This window comes from Prionailurus viverrinus, chromosome B3 (assembly GCF_022837055.1).
Source record: "Prionailurus viverrinus isolate Anna chromosome B3, UM_Priviv_1.0, whole genome shotgun sequence".
Lineage (NCBI taxonomy): Eukaryota > Metazoa > Chordata > Mammalia > Carnivora > Felidae > Prionailurus > Prionailurus viverrinus.
This window is the reverse complement of record NC_062566.1, coordinates 122,489,173-122,504,905: the sequence shown is the minus strand read 5'-3', so window position 1 is coordinate 122,504,905 and position 15,733 is coordinate 122,489,173. Positions and strand designations below refer to the sequence as shown.

Here is a 15,733-nt window from a genome sequence, read left to right as displayed (position 1 = left end):
GACATGGAAACCGCAATATAAACATATCTTCTTTTCATTTGCATTGGCCCCCATGAAGTTATTCTCAACTTGTCTGTATTGAAAGTTCCAGTGTTGCATCTAGACAAGAAAGAGTGTTCTTGAGCCTAGACATTTACATATATGGAGATAGGTATGAAGACACTCATAATTCAACATGGGTAAAAATATAGATAAATTTCACTAGTTATAAGTATTCCACTTTATTTTGAATAAACTTCACATTTTTCCTATTGCCTCAAGATGCTACATTATGTGGTCTCCATCTCTACAAAGTTATCTCATACCACTTGCTTTCTTTTATGCTATGTCTCTGTCAGTTTCTAAAATATATGAAGTGAGTTAATGAAAGGGGGAGGTTCTACTTAAAAATCAAGAAAGGAAGAGGTCAAAGAAAAATAAGGGGCCCAGGATCTATGTACTCTTCATACTATCTACTGCAGAGGGAGACAGCACCTGGACAAATGGACATTTGATACTCTAGTTCTCAAGTATATGATGCCTGTAGTGGACTGACTGATGATCTCAAAAAATGGCAGTGGTGCTCACTTTGTCAGCACATGCATTAAAATTGGAACACTACAGAGAAGACTGGCATGGCAGGGATGACACACAAATTGGTGAAGCATTCTGTTGTTGTTGTTTTTAATGTTTATGCCCCTGGAAACTGTGGGTGTGACTTTATTTGGAATAAAAGATCTTTGTAGGGGCGCCTGGGTGGCTTGGTCAGTTGAGCGTCCGACTTCGGCTCAGGTCATGATCTCACAGTCCGTGGGTTCGAGCCCCGCGTCGGCTCTGTACTGACAGCTCAGAGCCTGGAGCCTGTTTCGGATTCTGTGTCTCCCTCTCTCTGTGACCCTCCCCCGTTCATGCTCTGTCTCTCTCTGTCTCAAAAATAAATAAACGTTAAAAAAAAAAAAAGATCTTTGTAGATGTAATTAAGGATCTTGAAATGAGGGGCATCTGGGTGGCTCACTCAGTTACGCATCTGACTTTGGCTCAGGTCATGATATCACAGTTTGTGAGTGCAAGCCCCACACTGGACTCTGTGCTGACAGCTCAGAGCCTGAAGCCTGCTTCAGATTCTCTCTCTGTCTCTTTCTGCCCACCCCCACCCCCCGCTTGTGCCCTCTGTCTCTCTCTCTCAAGAATAAACATTCAAAAACAATTTAAAACAAAAAGAATCTTGAAAAGAGATTATCCTGAATTATTCAGATAGGACATAAATCCAGTAACAAGTGTCCTTGTAAGACAAAGAGAAGACAAACATGGGAGAAGGTGATGTGACTATAGAAGCAGAGATGGGAGTGATGTTGCCTCAAGCCAAGGAAGGCACTTGATACCTCTGACTTTCAGAAGTTGGAAGAGACAAAGAAGGGAGGCTCCAGATAGAGTGTGGCCCTCTAACATCTTGATTTCAGACTTCTGTCCTTCAGAGCTGTTAGAGAATGCATTCCTATTATTTTAAGCCACCCAGTTTTTGGTAACATTTTCATAACAGTCCCATGAAAAGAATCAAGTACACCTAACAGTAGAGATAGATGTATCAGGCTTTTAGGATTTTGCTCATCAAGGTTACTGAATGAACTCTCTCTTAGCTAAAATGATGCTTAACAAACATTTTATTATGTACCAGTTAATTAAGTAGTTTTCTCAGAGGAAAGAATTGTATTGGTCATCCAGTAAAATATTACAGTGCTTTTGACATATCTATTAATATAATGGAATTCTAGTTTACTTTGTAATCTCCTAAGATTTTGGTTAGCTTGCCTCAATGCAAAGATACTAATCAATTTAAGATACCACAACACAATTAAAGCCCTGGAACTTAGTATGATTACAGTAAAAGATGCAATATCCTGCAAGTCTTTGCCAGAGGTGTTTCCAGAAAGACCAGAAGGGATCATGAAACTGTTTATAATGGCCAAATTTGATGCAAGGAAGCTTGTACCTATATTTATTCTTGCCTTTTCCTTACTAATCTTTAAATAGGTAGAAAGCATATGGAGTTAAAATCTTAGAAGGAGGTAGAATTTAAGGCAAATATATAAATAGGGATTATTCTTTTCTTTCAAATTACCCCTTTTGTCATCCCTCTTTGGGGTCCCACCTACTCACTTGTGGGTATATTCTCTTGAATTACAGAACAATTTTTCCGACTTTCCTACCAAAATACAAATAATTCACTATAAATAGTTTTATTTTCAACTCATGTGTTCCAATCATCATGTCTCATTAAAAAGAAAAATAAATATACAGGGCAGTTTCATTGATACTAGTGGGAAGACCAGAAAGAAGATGGGGAAAAAAATGGCGTATCAGGTTCACACTCTAGTGAATGAGCTGATTCCTAGCATTTAAATACAAATAATATCTCATTGATGGAAAACTAATTTTTCCTAACAGCTTATCATTATTAACATTCGAGTCTTCCTTAAAGGATTAAAAAAAAGGCTATGATTCAATGCAACAGAAACAAAATACAATTATACTTTGTATAGGAAAACACAATGGAAGGAACTCTGAATTTTTGTGAAAGACCTACCTCATTATAGCAATAGACGAGATGTAATTTAGTTAAAATGTCTTCCTGGAGACTTGGAGGGGACACATTTTTGTCAACAAACCCTGTTCTCTCTGGGAATATAACCAAACCTTATAGAGAGCAAACAGCATCAACTGACTACATGATATGCGCAGCACCATTAAGAGATAGAGATCTCAGTGTTTGGAGTCAAGTAGCTGTGTTAAATCCCAATGATATTTCTTTATAACTATGTCACTGTGAATTATATTCTTTCTCATGAGCATTTTCTTTACCTATGAAATGGAGATAATAGCAGCATTGTTGGAAGGTTTAATTGCAGTAAATATAAATAACATCACAAAACTAGGTAAACATATGTCTCATTAAATGGTGGGCTTTATTACTGTCTTCATCATAATCACCATCGTCCACTTTATAAGATTCATATTTAGGAAACCAATATGGGAAGATTTGAAGTTGACTTTCATTAATGAAAAACCATAGGGATTAACTGCATGAGATATATACTTGCTGAATGCAGTCAGAGATACTGGCAGGTTTCAGAAGAGGTGGTTCCCTCTTCCAGTTTTCCCAAAGATCAATTGCACAATGTCTGATGATCTTACACAACTCTGATTGGTCTGAGTGGCACACACTGATGTATATGTCAATTGCAAATGTCAGGTTAATAAAGCATTCCAAATAGAATTTTTGCACTATGTAAATTTATATGCAGCCTCAAATTCAGAGCTCTAGTCCTTGATAACTTACTTTTTCTTAATGTTTGTTTATTTATTTATTTAGAGAGAAAGAGAACAGTTAAAGGAGAGGCAGAGAGAGAAGGAGAGAGAAAATCCAAAGCTGACAGCACAAAGCCTGACAGAGGGCTCAATCTCACGAACTGTGAGATCATGACCTGAGCTGAAATCAAGAGTAGGACACTTAACTGACTGAGCCATCCAGATAATCCTAACTTATTCACTTTTAATCTGTTCTATGATTCCATCTCTTTGAAGCCAGCATACATATTTTTTTTCAAGTGAACATATTTCTAGCTAAGAGGCTGATTTGCTTTAAATGTATTATAATCAAAACATCTGCTGTTTCCTTCTTGATAAATTGGGAATGTGTTATGGGGTTTTATTTGTTTGTTTTCCAGGGCATTTTTGTACTTGAGAGTTGTTTGAGGTCTATTAACTGTCAGTATTGACTACTATTGTATTCCCACAGTAAAAAATTTGTCAAGAACAATGTAAAATTACACATACCTATGATCTCTCCAACAGTTTCTCCTTCAATTACTGGGAATCAAACTCTTTGGGCCTGGAAGAGTGACAGACTTACTTCTGCTGGTCTGAGCCCCTGCAGTACCTCTGTCCTGTTGGCTAGGTTGCTTTTTTATTGTATTTGCTAATTTCTTTTTCATATGCTCTTTCTCTTCTAAAGGAGCAACATACACTGCTTGTGTGTATCATGTTTTCCTCCATTTTCTATGAAGAGCTATATCTAATATTCCCAGTGGCTCAGGATCTGAGCTTTTGTATTAGTCAGACATGGAGGGAGGTACATAACTGTCCAGCTACCTTTTGCTCTATCAATCTGGTTCCTGAGTTACACCTATAGCAGGAAGATCATACTTACAGGTAGTGGACATTTCTCAAATAGTCTAGAATCCCTTTTTCTGGCAAGGATTGTTTTAGTTTTTATACATATTTTAGCGTGAAACTAAAGAGATTCTGGTAAAGGCTTTAGTCAAAAATTATTTTGAACCAGAAGACCTGATAGGGTTTAAGAACTTTGAAATTAGATAAAAACAGATGTAACTAATAATAACCATTATACTAATGGATGTAATTTCCCACAGAGAAAAGAAAGGGGGAAAGGAAGGCATTAGTTATATTTAGCAAAATTAAGAGGAAAAGAATAAACAGTAAACACCTAACATCAAGACAAGAAAGATGACAGATTCAAGAACAAGTATTTTAATTAAAGCAATAAATGCGAATGAGTTAAATTTCAGTATTAGAAGACAGATCAAACATGAAACAAAGTCCAAATGTCTGGTAGTTTCAAGACATGGTCTAACACAGAAGACACAATGAAACTAAAATAAGATGATAAGCTAGTAATCACAAATATGCCAGGAAAACATGTAAGTCAGAAAAACATTATTAAAAAGTCTGCACAAGCTAAAATCATAAATGAGGCAGATAATTTCCACTCAAGACATTCAAATATAAACAAAAAAACACCCCCAAAATGAATTAAATATCAGCTATAGAATACTAAAACTATTAAAATTATGTCTCAAAGAAGAAATCAAAAAGGAAAGATAAAACAAGGAAATTTTAAAAATGAAAAATTATAGATTATAAAGAAAATATTTAATTTTTCTGCCAATAAAATGTATTCTACTAAATTATGAGGCATGTTAATGCTTATCAAGCAGTCTCTCCCAACCTGACAGATAATAGTGTAAATTTTGTACCTATTCTGGAAGGTGATTTTGCAGTATATGTCAAATTACAAATCATTTGGCTGTAATATTCTTTGAGAGATTTAGACTCAAAGTTGTTAAGCATATTGTTATTCATACGTCTATAAAGTTGGAAACAATCCAAATGGCTATCAATATGGAATCTAAAAAATGATTTCTATTATTTATATTGTATGTATCATATCTATGCATTGCTGGATACATAAATTGCTCTACATATATAAAACCATCTAATTAGAAGAACAACTATATTGAGTAGGTATTCCTTTTAGTTTTCATATTTGGAAACAGAGAGTAAGAGGTTAAAGAATTTATTCAAGTTCACATGTCAGTCATGGTGAAGTGGTAATTAAAGCTCAGGTATTGGAACACTTGAGTGGTTTAGTCAGTTGAGTGACCAGCTAGATTTCTGCTCAGGTCATGATCCCAGGGCTGTAGGATCAATCCCTATGTTGGGCTTCATGATAAGTGTGGAATCTGCTTAAGATTCCCCCCACCTCTTTGCTCCTTTCCCCAGCTTGTGCTCACTCTCTAAAAACAATTTTTTTTTAAAAAGCATATCTGGCTCTGGAGCTCAGGTTCATAATCTCTATGCTATAAAGTTTTTCAAATTAGAGCATCCATTATTATAGAATAATCTGTATCCATAACACTATGCTTTTAAGAATTTTCTTTTTTACATTATGAAAAAATTACCATGATATTGATAAGTGAAATAAAATTCTACTTTGCGAGATACATGAATACATAAAGGCAAGGCAGGCATGGTTTATACACAAGGTGTTGCCAAAAAGGAAGGAACGGATTCATAAGGTTTTTACATTATGAATTTCCCAACATTTCTAAAATAAATTTACCTGAATTTAAAAAAAAACATAATGTGGCAGTAAATGATTAGCATTTTGTAACATAACCTATTATATTGTCTCATTATCATCTAATAACACTGATGTGCAAAACAGCCAAATAAACAGTAGCAGGGGTTCTTGGAACAGGGCCTATAAAGTATATATTTGTTTTTTCTTATTGATGACATTGTTTCTCATCCAAAATTATTCCTATAAAAAATTTTGTGCCAGACTAGTGGCAGCAAATCAAGGTCTACATCTAAATAATAAGATAGGTATACGTGGGTAACTTTGTGGACACACACACACACACAAAATACTACACATTATATAAAAAAAACAACAACAACAACTAAATAAAGTCTTGTTGAACTTCTATATAACAGAGAAACATTTTCCAGAACTTTTACGCATACCACAATATTAACCTGCATAGCAAACAGCATACCTCCATATTTCTATTTCAATACACTTTGTCAGATTTCACAGATCCAAGATGAACCACATTCTCTTTCAGGTCCCCCTCCTTTCTCAGTCTACCTCTGTTTATTTTATTTTTTATGCAAAAGTGAGAAAATTAGAGAAAGGAGAATAAAACTATTTGCCAGAGAGACACAGGTCTCTTTTTCCTTGCCATACTCCAGGTAAAATTGTTTTTTGTATGACAAACATAGGAACCTAATTATTATTTTCAAAACCAATACAAAAATATCAAATAAAAGAGCAGGAGCAGGAACAATCCCTAGGTAACAGATGAGCACAGAAAAAACCTCCTGTGGAGCTAGAATAGTTTGATAAATATTTCGGATTTGAGATATGTCCATGAGATAGGAGTTGACTTCAAAGTACACATTTTTGAAGGAATGTGTTAATGAGTACTTGGGGTGAATGGGAGAATAATAGGAGCATATTCTCTTGAGATGAAATGCACTTATTATTCAGCCCTCTGCCCACATTTACACTAGAACCTAAATCTCAGCCTAGAAAGAATGCATTGCCAAAATTACTGCTCAAACTGTCAAGTGGATCATGTCACCCTCTACTTAAAACCCAAGATACTTCTTCCATTTTCTTCTAGTGAGGTATAGATCCATGATGATGTCACTGAAAATCATTTATAAGCCAGTCTCAACTGCACTAACTATATTCCTTTTCAGACTCCCTCCTAAGTACCGATCCCTCTTGCTGGAAAATATTCTCAACATTCCATAAAGAAGCCAAACTCTCAAACTTCTGTTTTTGCACATGCTTTTCTATCTGCCTTGTCCCTTCATCTCACCTGCTACTGAGATGTGTTTTTTTCTATTTATACTTCTGGCTCTGATTTTTGTGCATAAAAAAATATTTATATCTGAGTTCCTCAAGGAAATCGACTACACATTTTTCAAAGTCACATATTCTTAGCACCCAACAGAGTGTCAGGCCCAAATAATTAATAGATGTTGATGGAATTAAAGACTAAATGATGCATGCATTTGTTGACAGACACTACTAAAATGAATCAGGTGCAGTTGTGCAAAATCTACGTTTCTAAAATGCTTAGATGTGAATGTTATTTTTTCTAAATTTCTAGAAAAGTTAAAAAATATATAAAATCTGTCTCTTTCTGCAAGGATCTAAATCTAAGAGCTACTATTGATACTATTGCTGTGCCACCAGATTAACCAAGATGATTCACAACATGGAAGGATATCAGAGGGGATATTTGAATAGTTCAGAACCCCCTTGCTCATCCATCCATAGGCTATCAGTTTGGATGATGGCTGATGTTGATCAGGTAAGATGATCTGTAGCTCTTTTTTAGTGGTTTGTCTTTGCTTCTGGGGTGGGGGTAGGGGATGTCTTCCCATAACACTCCTACAGCATTATGGTAATAATTAGAGCATTATGTTAATAATACAGCATATGTTAATAAGTCCCTATCTTTCTCTTGTATAAGCTCTGGTATTGTGCCTGTGTAATCTTCAGGGCTCCTGATGATGACAATGCTAGTACCCATACTCTGACCACACCCCTCTCTGCTTAGAGCCTAAGAGCAATTTGCTATTTGCTAGGACAAGGCAGAATAAATGCTTTTAGTTTATATGCACTTACTTATGTCCTTAAGTATATAAATCTGAGTTACTACAGATCCTTAGTTAATAAAACATTCTCATCATTGGCTTGCATTGGGTCTCTCTTGTTCCATTTATTAATTTGTTCATTTCTTTTTAACTCATCCCTACTCTTACTTTCTCCCATATGCAACTGTTCTTATGTGGTTAGGGCACTTGATTTATATACACTGTTACAAATGCATTTTGTAGTTTTTTTTTTTCCCCATAAATTCCTTCTATTTTTATTTAACTTGGCAATATGCTTTTTTCACATTGCTGTGTACATGTTTTTTATGTCCCCTCTACTGCTATGCAGTATTCCAGAGTGAAGATCTACTATGTTTTGTCATTCCCTGAAAGATGGCTATCTAAATTGCCTCCAGCTCCTGGCTATGTAAACAACACCTCCAGCAACATCCTCAGATGACTATGTTGCTATGCAAATATTTCCTTGGGGCATATTCCCAGATAGGTGATTGGTGCATCAGAAGGTATCTATAAATATACTGATTTTGACCAAGCACTGCCAGATTGCTCTTCAGAATGGTTGCACCAGTCTACACTCACATTAACAGTACCTAAGGGGGCCTACATGTCCACCAATATTTTGGTAGATACACTTTCTAATCTTTGCCACCTTGCTAGGTGAGGGGGATATCTTTGGGGGTTTCTTTCTTTCTTTCTGTCTTTCTGTCTTTCTGTCTTTCTTTCTTTCTTGATGAAATTGAGCATCTGTAGATATGCTTCTCTTTGGGCTTTTCTTATTTCTAAACTGCTTCTATATGGTGTTCCTTGCTCATTTTTCTAATTGGAGTCTTGTTATTTTATTTTTGATAACCTGGCTAATTTTAGATTTTATCCATTACTGCTCTTCTTTAAAATTAGAATTACAAGTATCTTCTTTTAACCTTATATTTATTTAAATTGCTCTTTTATCCTTTGCTAAGAATTTTTGTGCTATCTTTATAATTTCTACTTTTGTAGTTTTATTTAAAAAGATATTTTCTCTTGTGGTTGTCTATTAAATTTGTAGATTTATCTTTGACTCTTCGATGCTCATAATTAGAATTCAGAGTTCAGTTTAATCTTCTTCTTAGTGAAGTTATTTTCCTGATGCCGTCTGTTAAATAGTTTGTCCTTTACAAATTATTCATGGTGTCATTTTAATCATGGGGAATTCGTTTCCCAAATATATATGGAACTCTTTTTGAAATAACCATTTTATTCCATTTGTGTGTTTAAGACACACTGTCATTAACATATTATTTTTATTAATATGACATTTAGTATGTATTTTACCATAAATCTTTCCTCCTTATTCAATTCTGAAGTTAAATTATCTCTCTATGGTCCTTAGTTCTTCAACACAAAATTTTAATTTGTGAGGGTCTCTCCTAAAATTCATCAGTCACTGATTCTGACTGTGAAGGACTGAATATAAAATGTCCAGATCATACATAACAATAGTATTTTGACCCACAATCTGAAGTAAGCAGTCCAGGAAATGAACCCATTATCTATAGCAATTAGCCTCTTGTGTGGACAGTCAGACGACTACCACTAGTAAATAGTCAAAGAAACCAAACAATAACCCCTGTGACAATTGGCCCAAAAGAGCCAGGACTTGGTTAATAACAGACAGCTTTCCTAAGTTTTGTCCCCACTTCTACCTTAGGACAATCAGAGAAAGCCAAATATGAACCCCTACCCAATCACAAAGGATACCACTCTTCTATTTAGTCTATGGTTTTACCACAGCACATACCATAGGAACATACTTAAAGCCTTCCCTTTTTTTCCACTATAAAGCTTTCCCACTCTTCTGCCTGCTTTTGAGTCTCCTGCAAAATGCAGTCAGTGATGGTGGCTGACTCCTTTGGTAGAATAGCTCTGAAAAAATAGAATTTGCCTGCTCTTATTGGGTAAGTTTATTTTCACAATTTTATTAAATGTATAGATTAATTTGGGAGAAACTGAAACATTTATAAGTTGTTTCACCCAAGAACACGGAACAGATTTCCCCATTCAGAATGTATTTTATTTGCTTTGCTTTATAGTCATAGATGTATAATCTTTATCAGGTTAATAATTTCCTTTATATTATTCAGATTTTAACTCTTATTTTTCTGCTTAATCTATTTCTTCTTTAGAGAGGAAATAGCTAAAATTTCTGGACCCAATTGTTGAGTATTTCTCTTGAATTCTGGCTTCTATCCTCCATGATGCTGTATTTTGGGATTATACATGGTCTGAAGGGTTATATACTCTTGCTATATTTTTCATTTTGCAGCATGCTGCCATCCTTGTCTCTTATGAGGCATATAACCCAGGATGTACCAGTGGGTTTATTTCTCCCATGTTTATTTTACCTTTTTTTGTAGCTTTGATATTACTGACATATAACATAGAAGTTTAAGGTATACAGTATGATGACCTGATACATATACATACTGCAAAATGATTAGCACAATATGATTAATTGACACCTCCATCCACTCACATAATTACCTTTTATATGTGCGATAGTAACATTTAAGATCTATTATCAACAATTTTCAAGTAAACAATAGAGTATCATTAATTATAGTCACCATGCTATATGCTAGATGTTCAGAACTTACTCATCTTAAAGCTGGGAGCTTGGATCATTTCACCAACATCTGCTCATTTCCCCCACTCTCAGCCCTCGGAAACCACTATGCTACTATTTCTATGAGTTCATGTCTTCATATTACTTAAATGACAATTTGACTAGCTATAAAATTATATACTCATCTTTGTTCCTACCCAATAATCAAATTAGGTTGATACTTATCTTCTTGCTTTTCAAGTTCAAAATAAAAGGCATACTGAGTTCTTGGGGTCAAGAAATGATCATCCAAGGTAATATTAAAGAGAGGCAAGAGCAGAACTTAAGAGTTCTTTGGGGCACCTGGGTGGCTCAGTCAATTAAGTCCGATCTCATAGTTCCTGAGATCAAGCCCCAAGTTAGGTCCTGTGCTGATAGTGTAGAGCCTGCTCGGGATTCTGCCTCCCCCTGCCCTTCTCTCTCTCTGTCTCTTTCTCTCTCTCAAAATAAATAAATAAACATTTAAAAAGAGTTATTTTGCAAACTATCATTTCTCATCCCAAGCAGCAACTACCATCAGTCCCTTATACATACAACAGTGTTCGGCAGGCTTTATTCTTTCCAAGGACACATTTTTTAAACACTTTAAATTTATGCCCTCTCTCAAGGTGCCTGCCTGGCTTAGTCAGTACAGCATGCAACTCTTGATCTCAATATTGTAAATTTGAGCTCCACGTTAGGTGTAGAGACTATTTAAAAAATAATAATAAATTTGTGCCCTCTCTCACTCACTTCTTCTGTTTCAACAAGGTTGATTTTGAAAACTTACCAGCAAGATATATTGTTTATAAGAGAACACACATGTCCACTCTTAGAGGACGAAATAGAGATAGAAGGAAAGCAGACACATCCAGATGGCCAAGTGTGTGGGAAAATGAGTCACTCTCTTTCCTTCCCTTTCTTGCTCTTCATCTTCTTCGATCTATTTCCTAAATGATTTAGAACTTCTGTGAAAAAGCAGATATTTGAGCTGTGGATTGATGGAGGATGCTAATTATCATTTCTATAGATGTTTGTGCCATTAACTGAACTAGCAGCAAAGAGCCACACACTTATTTTGCCCTCAGTAAACCTGTCATGGATTGCCAACAGGTAAGCTTATAATCAAGTCTTCATAATTGAGAAGAAAGTAAATCCTGGAAATTCTATGCAAGGTGTAGAACCAGCCACTAGTAAGGATCACACCCAATCTTCCATCAGTCATAGCATCTAATAAAAAAACACCTGGCTTCCATTTATGGACTAAATAGCATTTTCTCACTGGGTGAGCACTGATACTTCCAAAGGCTCCAGTTGTTCATGGAAAATACATTTAAATAAACCATCTTGTATATTTAAAAGTCCAGTTGAAACCATTATCTGCAGAAATGTCCTCTGAAATTCCCAACAACTTTTGTGATAAAACTTGAAAAGAACACACACAGAATGCAGCCAAGTAATGCTAATACCCTGGTTGTCAATACCTATACTAGTGACATGCAAACATTTTTTTTTCTTTTCAGTTTTTAGGACCTGATTCTATAATAAGAAATACTAAGGGATATCAAAATAAAATAAAAACTGACATGTACATAAATAAGACCATGCATTTGTTGTTAGAATGTTTCCTATTATATAGGATTATGTGATATTTTCGTATTTGCAACTTGTAACTCTATGCACCTTACATTTCATAAAGACCATTTTAATTACATTTCCTCTTTAATTCTCCTAAGAATGTGATGTGCATGTTTTCATTAGACTTACTTGATTAGAGGAGAAACCCATTCAGAACGATTCATGTCCCAAAGCTAATAAGAGGTGGAGTTGGGACTCTATCATCTCCTCTGGTTCCAACATCCTAGCCCAGTCATACTATAGAAATTCAAAACAGTAACGACTAAAATGCATAGCAAGTGCGAGACTTATTTTTTCTTTTATATAATCTGTCAATAAATGTATTCCTATAAATCTAATGTTAGTATATTGACTGCTTTTACAATCAATCCAAAATATTTCAGTGTTAAAATCTATGAAGAAGAGTGTGTATTAGTTACTGTTTTATGGAAGACGTTGGAGTAGCCATATCACATCATTCTTCATTTCCATTCCATTTACTTGTGTGTAATCTTGACAACACTCCTTAGCTTTTCTAAATACCTCTGTCCTCCTCTGTAAAATGAAGTTATTCATAGTACCTATGTTAGGGATATTAATAGTATTTATGTAGAACAGGACCAAGCACAAAGTAAGCCCTTAGTAATGGGTTAGTTGATGCTTTTAGTTGTCCTAATATGTTCCTTCTCAGAGTTACAATCAACCATCTCAACATCACTTTGCCTGCCTGGTTAAGAGAGAGAATGGGTTTTCATACTTCATCCAGGATCACTTACCAAGAGTTAAACAAACAAAAAGCCTGTGAGTGCAGTTCATGAACCAATAAACTCATTAGAATCATGTTATTGAATAAGGTTATATTCTGAACATATCAGTTCTGAATGCATTATTCAAAAGATATTTTACAGTAGGTCCCCACTGTTTTCATATCATTGTTTGATGGTGACAAGTTATAAAATATAAGCCAACTTTTTCAGAACCTTATTTTTAGACTTTATCATGTACATTTTTTAGGTAGTTTATGTTTAAAATGCAAGGATGGGTCATTTGTTTGAAGTCATCATTGGTACTCATGATAAACAATGTTCTTGGGAGACAATTTACTTGTAATACCCAGAATATATGATAGAAAGCAAGAAGTGTTAGAACTGAAAATTGAGAGTTGCTTATTTAAAAGCCACATCCCAATTTATCACAAAGCATAACACCTTTTGCCTGTAGCTGTTTTAGATGGATATGATTTCTCATTTGTTTTAAAGTTTTTCTTCCCTAAAAATATCCTGAGGCATCAATTCACATTATGAACTAATGGCAACAATTTTGTTCTAAATCCCTAAGGGAAAAATATGTCAGAATGTTGGCCGGAATCCACTTTCTTTTTCTTTTCTTTTTTTTTTTTTTTTTTGCTTGTTACCTTATTTTCTACATAGGAACAATTTTAAAAATAGTGCTTCTAATGACATAGATGTGTGTCTTGTAATATGAAGTTAAATCTGCTATCCATTCAAACGCAAAGCTTTATTTGCACCCTGCAAATTCAAAAGCAATTGGAAATCTCTTGATTGACTTAAGCATTTATTTGACTCCGCATCAAACAAATAACCAGTCGAGAACAACCAGGCATTCTGGGCTGCCAATCTTCACCTCCGAGGTGAAAACTCAGTCAATAAAAGGCTCATGTTGGAAACTGTGAGTGACATTTAACTAAGGGGTGAAAAGTGTATGGCTGTATTTTTGACACCATTCCTCCCACACAACTGTCAGCAAGTCTAAATTAATACTGGAAGTCTACAGGTCTCAGTGATGGATAAAGATATTTAAGCCACATCACAGAACCACAGAAATAATGTTCTTTGCCATTTGTTCAGATGCCTATGTATTTGTGTTATCTTATTTGATTTTGCTTAACCATAGACACTAAGCTATAAAATTCACACACATTTCTCATAGGCAACATGCTATGCATTCCCCTAAGGGTTTCAAATTGTTGCTGTCATAAACAAATATCCTTTGTACCAGATCAGCTTTTTTTTTTTTGCAGATTAAGGTGAAAGATAGCCACCTGAAATGTGTTCACTTTTTTATGTTATTAGATAATAATTATGTATTTTTTCTATAAATCATTTCTGATTGAATCTACATGATTTTATTTCCTTCCACACCCTCTCTCCCCTTACTTTTCCTTGGGCATTCAGAAGTTGAAGATGTAAGGAATTAATTGTCAGGTTAATTTTGTTGTGACTCAGCTGAGTTTATGTAAAATGGAAACTCATTCTTAATCATCTCATCTGGGGGACATAGTGATGCACATTACACCGGTCTTAGATCACATATTGCCGTTACCCTACTGAACCCTATTTTTCTGAGTGAGAAATGCCTTTAACTTCCATTTTGCTTCAGATGAGAAATCAGTGAACTTCTTTTAGAAAGGATCAAGAAGAAAATATTTTAGACTGTGTAGGCCAAATAGTCTGATACAACTACAGAACTCTGCCATTCTTGTTCAAAAGCAGTCACGGAATATATAAATGAATGAGTGTAGCTGTATTTTGGTAAAGTTTTATTTTTGGTCACCGGAATTTCAAATACTTCTTATGTATCATGAAATAATCTGATTTTTTTAACAATAAAAATGTAAAAGAATCATTGTTAGTTTGTGGTACATACAAAAATATAGGTAGATGGCTCAATTTCACCCATGAACCATAGTTTGCTGGCCTCTATTTTAGACAGTTATAAAACCTGTCCAATTACCTTTCAGATCCATTCAAGATGAGCCAAGTCCTCTATCACTTCTTGGTCACTGCAGAAAGCACAATAAGAAGATGCCATAATTTTATTAATAATACTTAAGGACAGTGAAATTCATATGACAGATGAAATCATTAGCTTTCTGACTCCATTTCCACACATATAATAGGGAAAAATAATGGCTAGAACTTTTCTGTGCTTTTGCAAAGTCTTAAAATGAGAAAGGCAAAAATAACCTTCAGTTTTAGTCCTTTCAAAAGTTGCCTTTGAGTTGTCAGTAACAGTGTGCTTGGTCTGTTCTGAAAGGACTTGTATTATATAAGTGATGAATGTTCTATTACGAGATAATTTCTGTCCATAATGAAGCATTTTCGGCTCCTCTAGGATGAAATAAACCATGTAAAATTTGCACATATATTTGGTGTGTGATAACTGATATCTCTGTAGTTGTTGTAACTTGTCTATTGTATTTTTTATTCGCAAAGCAGATTTTCAGAAGTCAAAGATCTGAACATGGTATTTTTTATATTTTACTTTCATTGAAATGTACTTTGAAATAAATATTTCTACCTACATGGACCACACCAGGCTGATGTAAAATTATTCTTACCATAAATTCATTTAAGAAATGTATGAAAATAATTATGAGTTTGCTGAGGATTAGGGAATTAAATTTAATGGCTATCTTTTTTTTATGTTATTGGTGTTTTCATTGAAAGAGATATTTTCCAAGTGATCCCATTTTCATAATGGACACAGATCTATAGAAAA

At 34.7% G+C, this 15,733-nt stretch overlaps 1 pseudogene; it reads left to right on the top strand.

Annotated features, from left to right (window-relative positions):
* Positions 1 to 559: 559 nt before the first annotated feature.
* On the top strand, positions 560 to 658 carry LOC125169184 (uncharacterized; annotated as a pseudogene).
* The last annotated feature ends 15,075 nt before the right edge of the window (positions 659 to 15,733 follow it).